We start from the raw sequence: 12,062 nt of genomic DNA, 5'->3' as shown, positions 1-12,062 counted from the left end.
ATACAGCAGCAACCAGATGGATGGAGGCAGTGGCCCTTCCCCTGTTTGCAAGGAAACTTTGCTCTGTCCTGGGCAACCCAGGCGTTTGACAGCTCTAGGTTGGGTTTTGGAGCTTCGGGTGGGATTCTGCTGCCTAAATGTAGCCCTGTGGTGCCACCTGAGATACCTCCGGTGCCTATAGGTGTGTCATCAGCCCCATATGTCACCTCTTCTTGGTGGCTAAATAGGACTGGATGTGTGAGTTACTAAATCCTTCTCCTGTGTCTGAAAACAATATGCAAAGCCAAGAGCACTTTGAGGTCACCACCACTGGTTTTGTTGCCTGGATCCATTCAGCCGTCTGCTTTGGGCTCTCGTTCCATCATGCTTCTTCCATGGTGCAGTTTTATGCTTGAGTAGGTATACTAGTGGCCAAGAGGGGCAATGCTTTTGTTTTCTTTGCCCTTGGCATCACTCTCCCACAGCTCCTCTCAGTGCTGAAGCAGTTTGCTTTGGAGCCGGCTGAACAGCAGTGTTAGAGAAACAGCCTCAGTTGGAACACGCAAGTGAGCAAGGGAAGTGTCTGTTCAGCTGGCAGCTACCCTCTGGCTCAGCGCTACCACAGAACTGCCTGGTTAGGTACCTGCTTGGCCCTGCAAGTTGTCTTGGCTTTGGCTTTACAAATCCAAAGTAATTGAGCTGTTCAGGAACAAAGTGGATCACAAAGGCCATAAAAGGCAAGTATCATGTGAAGATACATCATGCACAGTCAAAGGAGCTGGTGCTGTGAAGTTAATTTCCGGGGAAGATTAAATGAATCAGAAAGCAGACCCTTTTGAGGATGCATTGCAACATAAGTTCTTTGACAAAATTCTTCCCCTAGACCCCCCTGGCAATCTGCAGACCTCCCAGACTAAACCTAAGAGCCTTCCTGTAAATAAAGAAGGGACAGGCTCTGGATGCAATCTGGACCTCTGTGAAAAGCCTCTTTGTGCCAGTTTGCAAGGGCTAGAAACTTCTTAGGCTGCAGAACTATGGATGCTGACAGGAACAACTTCTGCAGCTGATTTGGCTCTCTGATGGGAGAGTGGGTGGCTGGCTCTGCTAGGGGCTCAGAGACCCTATACGCAGCAGCTGAGGGAGACTAGCAAAGTTACTAGGGCATCTGGCAAATGTCGTGCCTTGTGCAGTGTTTGGGGCTTGCTCTCCCTAACCACTTTCTGCTTCTCCTGGTACAGGAAGGTGGATGGTTTCCAGCTGAAACAGTTGATGGAAAATTCCTGCTAAGGAAGAAAAAGTAGAGGCTTAACTCTGGTAAAGACTGTAGTGATGGGCTGGGCTCAAACCTAGTAAGTCCAGAGCATGGGCTGGTGCCATCCCACTGTGCCTGTTGTCTGTGAGGGATGCAGAGATGCTTCTGCTGCTGTCAGGTGTGGGGGTGGTGAATCAGGGGTCCTCACTGCTTTCCTTGGTTGTTCCCTTCTCGCTGTACCAAGTGAAGCTTGGAAAAGTTGGAGCTCAGCACTGAAACCAAGTGAGCACGGTTAGCGTTTGGAGAGGAGGCCCCATAAGGAGGATGCAGAGTGCATCTGAATCACTTCACCACCCACAGAACAACTCTACAAGTAAAGTTGTGTTCTTTAGTTATAAATTTCATGCTGGAATGGTGTAATCTTGAATGTATATAGGGGAGAGCACCCCAAAACTAGTATTACATTCATTATTAGTGACAGCTTTGGCTGAATTTGAAAGTGGATCCTAAAGGTGAAAAGCAATCCTTGGATTAGCAGGGTTTCTGGGTCAGCCCTAGGACACGTGGGCTTCCTCAAGCACTGTTGAAAAGGTTTTGTTTTCCTTCATTTTTCATATTCGAATTTGGTAACATTTTTTTCCTGTTGCTAGTGTTACCATGCCTCTGTTTATTGGTTGCTATTCCAAAAAACAAACCCAGGCTTAGGCTTTCATGGGAAAAAGATGTGGAGTGGGGAAACGGAGGAAGGCCCTTTGGAAGATTTGTGGCATTTGATAACGTTACAAATGAGGCCAACAGCTATTTTAGAAAAAGCTATTCAAGTGGTTTATTTCTGGCAGAAATAGAGGAGTCCTAAGAAACCTTTACCCGCTGTGTTCTGAGGCTGGGATATTCTGCCTGTTGTATTTCTCCCTCTGCTGCATACTTTATCTTCTGCTGGTGTCAGTGGAGGGTTTCATAACACACTGCTTGTGTCACTCTCTTGCTCCGAGATCTGGGTGCAGCTTTGCACTTTGCATCTTTATAAATAAATCATCAGTTTTCACAAATGAATCATCTATTGTTCGAGGTAGGCAGGTTATTTTGATGGCATCTAAGTTAAGAATCGTGATCTTTAAATGTTTCGTTTGTGTTTTTGACCTGCTGTAGTTACAATTTATGTCCAAGGAGGTATAAAGGAAGAAATAGGACAAAAAGCCTCCGCTGACCTGCAGTTGTAACAGAGACACACACATTCTCATTGTTATTATTCATGACTCTTGGTGTAACTGTAGGCTGGAGGAGTTACATTCTTTGGCAGCTGAGGTCTGGGCACTGCTGAAACACAGGACTGAAACAACCCAAAGCTTTTAAGAAATAACAAATGGATGTAGGTAGTGGGGCACAGGGAAACAGCGAAAATGTTAGGACGTGAAGAGCTGCCTATGTGCCCAGAGCTTGCCTGGTTTTCTGGCTGTACCAGCTGGTCATCTCAAAGCTGTTCCTGCTCCCTGCAGACCTTGCCACAAACGCTCCTGGAGGCAGTCTCACTTGCAGGACATCTACTTCGATATTTGTCAGCGCAGTGGGCTGTGGACCTCTCATAACATACATCTCAGAGCCTGCTGTAATACTCTTACCTAGAATATTTTAATAGTTCTCTCTGTTGTATTAAGAACGCCTAATTGAGGCTTCGCTGACCCTTTTTGACAAAGACGACCCCTTTGGGCTCAGCACTGCACTGGGAGACATCCAAGGTTTTGTTTTACTCTCTTTTTTGGAGTGGGACCTCCAGGAGCAGTCATGCACCTCATTCCACACTCAAAATAGCAAAGCTCTTTCTCCGGAAAAGTAAACTCTCCCAGTTCCTGAGGAAAGAAATGCCACTGAATAGTAGCGAGTGGGCTTCAGTACCACGCATATGACAGGGAGGACACACTTCAAAATACAAAAGAAAGAATTTAAAGATGGTTTAAGAAGAAGTTAAAGAACATGATAGATTGAACAGGAATAAAAGCATCTCTCCTGGCCAGTGCCACCAGCTTGGGTGAGGATGGGTTGAGAGGCAGGATTGGCTCCATTGGGAGGGCAGAAACACACAGAGGTATAGGACATAGGGGTGCCTGAGTTTGCAGGGTCCCTGGCTCAAACGGGATGTCTGTGTGCTCGTTGAACCCCACCCAGAGTCCAAGGAACGTGTCTCAGGGAGTTTAACACACACAAACGCTTTAAACAAACACAGTGATGAAGGGCAGGGGGGGCAGAAGCCTGCAGGGGTCTTTGCTGGGAACTGTGCTTTTGTATTTAGTGACTTCAGCAAAACTTTGCTGTGAGCATTTGCATCTCTAGCATGTCATATACTCGCCGAAACCAGTTTTCTACTGCACTCCCCTTCTTCACGTCCCTTGGCAGGACTGTTTCTGGTCTGATGCTGACAGAATGTTGCTAGCTGGTGATTGCTACTTCAGGGCAAGCACAGATGATTTTATATTTCATAACGAATGTTGTCTTTTTTTCGTGTTCATGGCATCCTATTTCAGACTAGATTTAAACACTGAATTTGCCAGAGCTTGGATATGTTTGTAGTTTAAATATATATTGGTCCCTTTAACAGTAATTACAGCATTTTTCAGATCGCATTCAGAGAGTTTTAAAATGTACCTTCTGTCCTGGGCCAGACACAAGTACCTGGTCCTGTACCTGGTAAATGTTTTTAAGATGAGCCTGTAAGTGCTGGAAGCGTAAGTGCTCGGATATTATGTTACAATTATGTTATAATGGCATAGTGTAGTGGACACTCTTAAGAAGATTCTTGCTGTCACATGGTTGGAAATTTCTCTGGAAATGCTAGTAAGGCTTTATTTTCTGAAATGCAAAGTCCACGTACAAGTTCTTTCCCAGCAAGGACAAACTCCAGCGTTGCTCCCTTTTCAAATGCTTGGCCTCTCGGAGTCACCTCCAGTTAGATACATCAGTGATGTATTAAGGGTTTTTGTTGCTCCCTCATTTTCTTCTGACAGTAAGTCCAAAAAAGGCTTTTTCAGAGTAGGAAAATTGTTTCAATCATCTTTTCATTCAGTTTTGTGGTCTCTTTCTTCATTTCAGTGATTAAGGACTTGGCAGGGCTGGACTTCTTTTTTGGTTTGGAAGATAGCTTTGGTTTGGAACATCCCAAAATAAATGATGTCCAAAAGTTTCCTCTTTGTCTGCTGTGATTTCAAAGCAATTTTCATGGCTCAGCTCAGGACTGCCTAATAGAAGAAAATGGAGCAATAATTACTGCCTGCAGAGCTTCTAGCACAGCAGTTATTTAACTGGCTGCAAAATAATTTAAGGAACCAGCAAACATCTCTTAGAAAATTTCTTGTTCCGTGAAGAACTGTGTACTTTCAGCCAAACGCTTTTCCTTGAACTGGGCACATAATTCAGTGGGACGAGCAAGGGCACCATTCGTGGTCCTGCCTGTCTGAGGTGTGAAGCTCACCCCTGTCAGTGCTGCCAGGCATGCCGGGTGTCATGGCTCCCCATTGCTTCTGGAAATCTTATCCCTTCAAACACCCCCAAGTGACTAAAAAACCCAAAATTAGGGTCCTCATCCCTCTGGGAAACCCACAGACCTCAGTCGTGGCCCCAGCTGTGCAAAGCAGACGGAGGGCTGCCCTTACAGAGCAGCCAAAATTTCCTGCTTAGGCAGGGGAAATTTTGCAAGAGGCACCCCAGCACATCAGCAGCACGGGGAGCAGGGCGGCTGGGCGAAGCGGCAGATCTCTGCCCTGCGCCTCGCTGGGGGCAGCCCCACTGGTGCCTGCTCCAGGAGGAACTGGGATGGGGATGAGAAGCTTCAGTCAAGATGATTTAAACCATTAGCTGAAATAGCTTTGACTGTATCTTGTGATAACTGACCTCATTCAGGTTGAATTTTTGTAAAATGAGGGTGAAGATGTGAAGTGGCGGAGAGTGAGATTACCTAGGCAGGGCGGAGATCTACAAATGGGCTTTGTCAGATGCCACAGCTTGCAGAGCATCTCCTTCTGTTTTACAGGTGTAGCCACAGAAAACCAGGCACTGCAAAACAAACTTATAACTAAAGGCTTCAGTGGGTATAAAACTTTACTTGTGTAGTTTGTTCTGTTGACTAAAAAGGACTATTCATTTGTTCAGAATTAAAAATTTATATACACATCTGTAATGTTCAGATCTAATGCTATCACGGTGACTTTATTTTAGTTAAAAGCCAAAATCCTTGTCATTTCAAAGAAAAGAAAAACCCACTTAGTGGTAGGTAGTAATTAAAAGTTATTTAGGCTTTCAGCACATTAACAAAACTCTACATGTTTTGGAAATAGGAGGCTAACGGAGGTCTTGTAAGCCCCTATGGAGTTAGTTAAGAGTGGGGCTTCCTAGAGGGTCTGAGGGCAGGCTCACAGTGGCAGGTATGGCAAAAGCTGGTCAAGCCTTCTCCTGGCCATAGGCTGTCCACCTGTGGTTGGGAAGCCAAACGTGTGAGGGTTTGCTCTGGGCGGTGAGAGCGCTGCTATGCAGCTTCTGGACTGCAGCTGTCTTGCAGCTGGAGGGATTGATGCCAAAGCATTTCAAGCCTGGCTCTTGCCTCGGTCTTGGTAACCACCCGTGTCCTCGTGTGATTCGGGGAGGCAAAAGCCACGGGCTGCCAAGTCTAGCCTATGGGGGAGTTTAGTTGGATGGAAAGTGTTTAGTAGGTGGGAAAATGGGATAAGCCGTCCATAGCACATGATGGTTTTGGGGTCCCAGGGGGTGCCATTATCCCAGTAAAGACATTAATGAATGGTGTTTTCCAGCAGAGGGAGATTTTATTAACACTTATGCAATCTTGTACATAAAACCTTAAATTCTACTTCTAATTAGGGAACTTCTTAAGAGGTCAAGTACAAAGCATCCATGTTGATCATTTAACAGGAAATGTACCTCATCGTTTAATCTAAAGTGAGGCAAATATATGTAAAAAAAGTGATAGTTTTGTGAAAAATTGTTTTGTTTCATTTCTCTTTTGGTTTGTATTCATTACGTATTGGGAGCATTCACAGAGTACTAGGGAGCTGCTTTTTAATTTGGTAAGAATAAACTGCATCTTCTCCCACTGCCTACCCTTAAAATAAAAAGACTTACAAAGAAACACCCTTTCCACCGGTAACTATTTTTGCAGAGTGGTGAGTGCTTTCATTTTTAAAGTGTTTCCAAATTGTCTTTGTCCAACTATCATATTATTTCACTCAATAAATAATGCCCCTATGATGGAAGATACTATTTTTTTCCCTACTGCAAAGAGTGAACCAAGTTACTAAAATTAAGCAAGTTACCCAAGTTTCTATGTTGTGTTAACACAGGAATCCTGTTTCCTGTTCTAATCCCTAACTGATAAACTTGCTGAAAAAGTGTACTTATTCTATAATTGTACAACCATTAGGTATTGATGTGTCTAGCCACTAAACAAACCTATGCTGATATATAGCATAGGCTATTCAAATGAGAATGGAACAGCACTGAAAAAATGGCCATGAGTGAAAGAAATAAATAGAAAGACCAAATAAATAAACAGAAAACAAGGTGTGTTAGGAGTGACTTTGACTAACATCTCACACCTGCCCTTGCAGAGGATTGCCTCATGGTGTTGGCCAAAGGTTCCTGCCTTGCATAGGCATTGCTGTTGTTGATGGTTTTCTTTTTTCCAATCCTCTGCTGCAGTTAAGAGAGTTATGTTGGGAGGGTAAATTGATTAGTGTAATTGTTCATTAATGCACTCTTATTTAATGTACTTTTAGAGGTTATATTCTTCAAAATGATGATAAATTATGGTAGCTTCAATTAATGTCACTGCCGCTAAAGGGATGTCAGCATTTCTATTAATACAGTGCAATTTTCTGGGGTTTTATAATGAAGCTATAAAAAATTGCTGAAACTTAAGATACAAGGTTCCAGTGTATTTTATGCACACAATATTCCCTTGAATCTGATCTAATTGATAGATTTATCGAATCTAATGAGATAAAAATAGAGTGGAGAGAATCTACCAAAGATACAGATCCCAACTTGTAGAAATGGAAGTATACTAAGGGGAACACACTGCTTTCTCTTTAGGTTAAACAGAAAGAGAAGGAGAGAGAACGGTGATGCAGAGACAGTCAGGTGGACCTGCGGCGGTGCAGGCAACAGGCGTTTTGCTCGGAGGGCATCTTACCCGGGGCTCATGTATTTATCACGATGGCCTGCTGCCCTCTGCCCCAGTCCATCCCTCTCGTTTTCTGCACTTGGTGGCCCCTGATGTATGGTTAACTCTATGTAGCAAAACGGTCTTGAATTTCTTAAGATAATGTTACAGTGCCTACCACAAAAGGGCTCTAATTCTTGGAGAAGCTCGGAATGAGCTTACACAGAAAGGTGGCTGAGCTTGGAATAAAAATAAGCAATTTAATGTTACAATCAGATCCCAGCCTAATGAGTTGAGGGTAGAAAATGCTATCCCACCTTTAAAAATTGTGCTACGGCTGATTTTGAATATTTTAGTATGAGATAATTACTTGAACAACAAAGATAACTCTAAAGCACTTAGATTACAGCAAAAGAAAGGAAAAGGAACAAGCTAACTATGTCTGCCCGGTGTACTAAAGTCTTTCAAAGGTATTGCCAAAGGAGTTGTAGATAAAACCAACCCAAGCTTTTAGAAAAACTTGGTCATTTTCCTCACAAGAGTAACATACAGAGAGAGAATGTTTATTTGATACATCTTTTTATATATTTTTCTGCTTGGATTAGAGTTAATGAAAATAATAAGGTACTTGTGCTAACTGGTTAGTGCCGTACACCAGCACTGAAGCACCAAGGAGCTGTTATTTGAATTCAGATGCTACTTCTGCAGGGAAAAAAAAGTCTGCTGAGTAACAGCCTGTCCGATCTGTTAACTGAGAGTGACAACACGATGGGCTAGGCGGAAAGAGACAATAAAGATACTTACAAAGCAATCCATTTGGCATCTCATGTCTTCCTGAATATGGAATGGTTTTCTGAAATCATGACAAAACATTGATGAATGGGCACATGCATTATTATAGCAGTCAATCTCAAGGTAATGAGAAAAATTAAATTCCTAGTTATATCACAATCCTATCAATTATGAGTGTATTCCAAAAATAGAAGTGCTAAGAACAAACAAAAGACAAGGAGACACGGTAAGATGAGCTCAGAGTCTCACAACGGCATTGTTTTCATGCGCTAAGGTATAAATTATTTGTTTACTTTGGTCAAAGTTCAAGGGCTCCACATCACAGCCCATTTCTTCACAGTTTCTTTCTCTGTATTCCCCTTGTCTTTCCTTTCTTAATGTTATCCAAGGGCTTCATGGACTTTTCCTTTCTTTTCCTAATTTATTCTGCATTATACAGAAAGGTAAACCGTGCCACACAGTCCCCGTGATATTAACGGTCTGCAGCAACCAAGGTATTTGTAGATGAATGGAGGTTTTCGAAATACAAGCGGGTGGAGACTTTGTTGTTTGACTTTAAAATTATGCTAGTCATTATTTTCTAATTCTCCCAATCACTGAAATACAAAATTAGAGAGACCTAAAGCATACGCATGTACAGAATATTAAAGATTAGGGTGGTGGTTTTTTTTCCCCTGATGGACTTGTGCCTAAAGACCCAGATATAAAAATTATAGCCCTTGTGTTGAGAAGCCTACTGTCTAAATAACTAGCTCGGAAAACTCAGGCTTTGATCAGCAGCTCAGTGAGGATTGCTCTGGAGAGAGGCATGTTTGAAACACACCAGGAGAAAAATTCTCCTGCTTCCCTGAGGTGGTGTGCAGTCTTGTTATTCTATTACCCTTCTGCTGGAGCTCTGCGGTTCAAAGAAGATAATGATGCTACTTCTGTCTAAAACTGAAAAAAAAAAAAGAGGGAAAAAAGAGAAAAAAGGAAATGCTATCAGGTTAAACTGAAATGTGTTTATTTTTGAGAAATAACTCACAGGTGCTTTCAGAGTGAGATTATAAAAATCAGGACCTTGGGCTTACACACAGAGATTTGAAATGGGATATACCAGCTCTCTGCTCCCGCTTATCAGCTTGACTGCAGCTTTTAGCGATCAAAAGTTATTGCTACCTGATAGGGGTCTTGGGTAACCTCTGTGAAGTGACTGATCCCCTCAGTGCAGCCTACAAAAGAAAGGGCTTTCTTCCACTTGGTGTTTCCTTGCATTAGGCAAAGCAATGTGGTGCTTTGGGATCCTCAGGCCCCACACCGTTGCTAGATACCCAGCAGTGAGAAATGACAATTTTCGTCTGTGCTGACTCTTGAGCGGGCACTGGGTTACAGGGGTTGGTGCGTCTCTCGTCCTGTTTGTGGAGGATCTGTATCAAAAGCATCTGGCTTACATCTGGATTCTGGGTGGTTTTTCATCACTGGGCATTGAAAATCCAGCATGCAGAGGGGAAAACCCAGGGAATGCCTGGGATGGGGCAGAGAAGCTGCCTGTTCAGTCAAGAGCAGCAAGGAACAAGTGGTGCTCCTCTAACTGCAAACGTTATGTTCCTAGTACAGGTTTATCAGTATAACGTAAACAAACGGGCATAAACGCAGAGCATACCTTTCCAACAAAACCAGCCTACTGCTCAGCACAGCCTTACAGTTACACAGTGATAGGTATCGATATCGGTGGGTTTATAGTGTTTGACACCCGTGATCTGCAATTCACAACTTCAGTCATCACAACACTTCGAACACTTTATTATTATCTCTTTACAACTAAGAACCATTAATGACTTCCTGCAGTGGTTTGGATTAAGCAGATCAAGCATGAATTAACTAATTTGCACTGAATCGCCCAGGAAATCTAATGAATGATCAGAACTAGGCATCTTCACCTTCGGGGCTTCTCCAAAGTGCAAAAATAGATCGCACTATCTGCGAGGCCCTCCATCCTGGGATTTAGAACAGTAAGACCCGGCCCCTGTTACACATGTGCTGCACAGATCAAAGGTTGAGGAAAAAATGTTAAATGCAGTTAGAATTACAATAGTAATAACTTACAGGTAGCTTGTTTTGTTTCTTTGAGGTATTCCTATTTTCCTTGGGGGAAATAGTAAAGTATGGGTAAATATCAAAGTTAGCTTAGGCTAAAATACACATAATCATTGTTTGTTATTGTTATCTGTAGTGCCTAGTAAACTCATGAGCTGTATACTGGTAAGAAAAAAAGACTTTCAAAGACAAGTCTTCCTCATTTCATTGCTACCAATTTCTGTTCACCTGGAGGTACAAAATAAGTATGTTGTCAAACCTGGTCTCCCTCCTTTCTTCTAGCTAATAAATCCTGCACCTTCTTTTCTGCAAGCTGCTGGCCGGTATCTGGTTTTGTTGTTAAGGCAGCGAGGTACTCGATGTTGGGAATGCATCTAACCTTGAAAACATTTTGGGTCGGGTGGCTGAGGCCTGGCAGGTAACACTGAGGAATTACTCAGCTGCGGCATGTCTCGGATACTGCCGAAACTTCGGACTAATGCTCACCCAGGTAAGTAAGGGCCACGCGTTCAGCGGTATACGGCACAGGGGAGCGAAGAGTACTCGCCCGAGCAAACATGAGTACGTTCATTCCCAGATTGCAAATGCGGCAATGGATTAATTAGCGTGAGCTAAATACTTCACTCCCGTATACGTCTGTTCATACATAAAAAGTGACTACAGGTACCCAGCATCCAGCGCAGCACATTTTTACTGACCCACACTGCTCCTTCCTTGCCCAGCTGAAACCCCCCCGGGACTCAGAGCTGCCGAGCGTCCCCGAGGCCGGGACACCTGGCCAAAGCAGACGAGTTTCGGGAGAGCTGTTTTCTGCTGCGAAGCGGGTAAACGTCCTACCCCCCCCAATTTTGTCACGCTCCCTCGCCGTGCCACTTCACGGGGAGCGACGGGGCGAGCGAGCAGCGGAGGGCCGCCGAAGCCCTGCGCCACCGCACTCATTTGCGGGGGGGGGGGGAAGGAAAGGAGAGGCGAGGCGGGAGCGCCCAGGTGAGGCCGGGAAGGCCCCGAAGGGAGGAGCGGGGCCGCGCCGGCCGCGCCGCCGGACCCGCCGCTGTCCCGGGCGCGGCCCTGAGGGGGAGCGGGACCGCGCCGGCAGCCGCCCGCGGGCGCGGGACGGGGGCGGGGCGGGGCCCGGCCTCGCCCCGCCCCTCCCCGCCTGAGGCCCGCCGCGGGCTCAGCCCCGCCCCTCCCGCCCCCTCGGAGAAGGGGCCGCGCGGCCGGGGCGGCTCTCCGGTACCCGCGGCGCTGTCCCGGCTAACAAAGGGGCGCCGGGGCCGAGGGAGGAGCCGCCGCAGGGCCGGGCCGGGCGGGGCGGACAAGAAGGAGAAGGAGGGACGGCAGCGGCTCGCACAGAAAGTTGTGGGTCCGCCAGCGCAGCGGCACGGGAGCCGCCGCCGCCGGGGGACGGGGCGCGGGGAGGAGCCGGGCCGGGCCGTGCTGTGGGGAAGCGGGACGGCCTCCCGCCGCCGTGTCGGAGGGGTGAGTGGCGGCGGCGGCGGGTCGCTGGCGGCGGCTAGCCCCGGCACCGCTGGGAGCGGGGCTGCCCCGCGGGGAGGCGGCGGGCACCGTGGCTCCGGGAGGGGGAAAGTTTATTCCCCAACTCCGAGCCGCTCAAGGCGGGGCGGGGGCCGCGCACCGGCGGCCGGGCGCACCTGCGGGCGGGGCGGGGCGGGGGTGCCGGTGCGGGGCGGCTACGGAGAGCCGGGGCGGGGGGCGGCCCCGCGGCGGGGGTGCCGGAGGGCCGGCGGCGCCGTTGCCGCGCACCCCGCAGGGAGGAGGTGCGGGCACACCCGGCCGCCC

At 46.5% G+C, this 12,062-nt stretch overlaps 1 protein-coding gene across 1 annotated transcript in view; it reads left to right on the top strand.

The window, feature by feature from the left end:
* Positions 1-11,567: 11,567 nt before the first annotated feature.
* The window catches only part of UTRN (utrophin), a 391,603-nt gene continuing 391,108 nt past the window's right edge, over positions 11,568-12,062 (top strand). The window contains exon 1 of the mRNA XM_052784810.1: positions 11,568-11,741. The gene's annotated coding sequence lies outside the window, so the exon portion shown is untranslated. The remainder of the gene's footprint in view (positions 11,742-12,062) is intronic.

This window comes from Harpia harpyja, chromosome 4, assembly GCF_026419915.1.
Source record: "Harpia harpyja isolate bHarHar1 chromosome 4, bHarHar1 primary haplotype, whole genome shotgun sequence".
NCBI classification, from domain to species: domain Eukaryota; kingdom Metazoa; phylum Chordata; class Aves; order Accipitriformes; family Accipitridae; genus Harpia; species Harpia harpyja.
The sequence above is the reverse complement of the archived record's forward strand: the minus strand, read 5'-3'. Positions and strand labels throughout refer to the sequence as shown.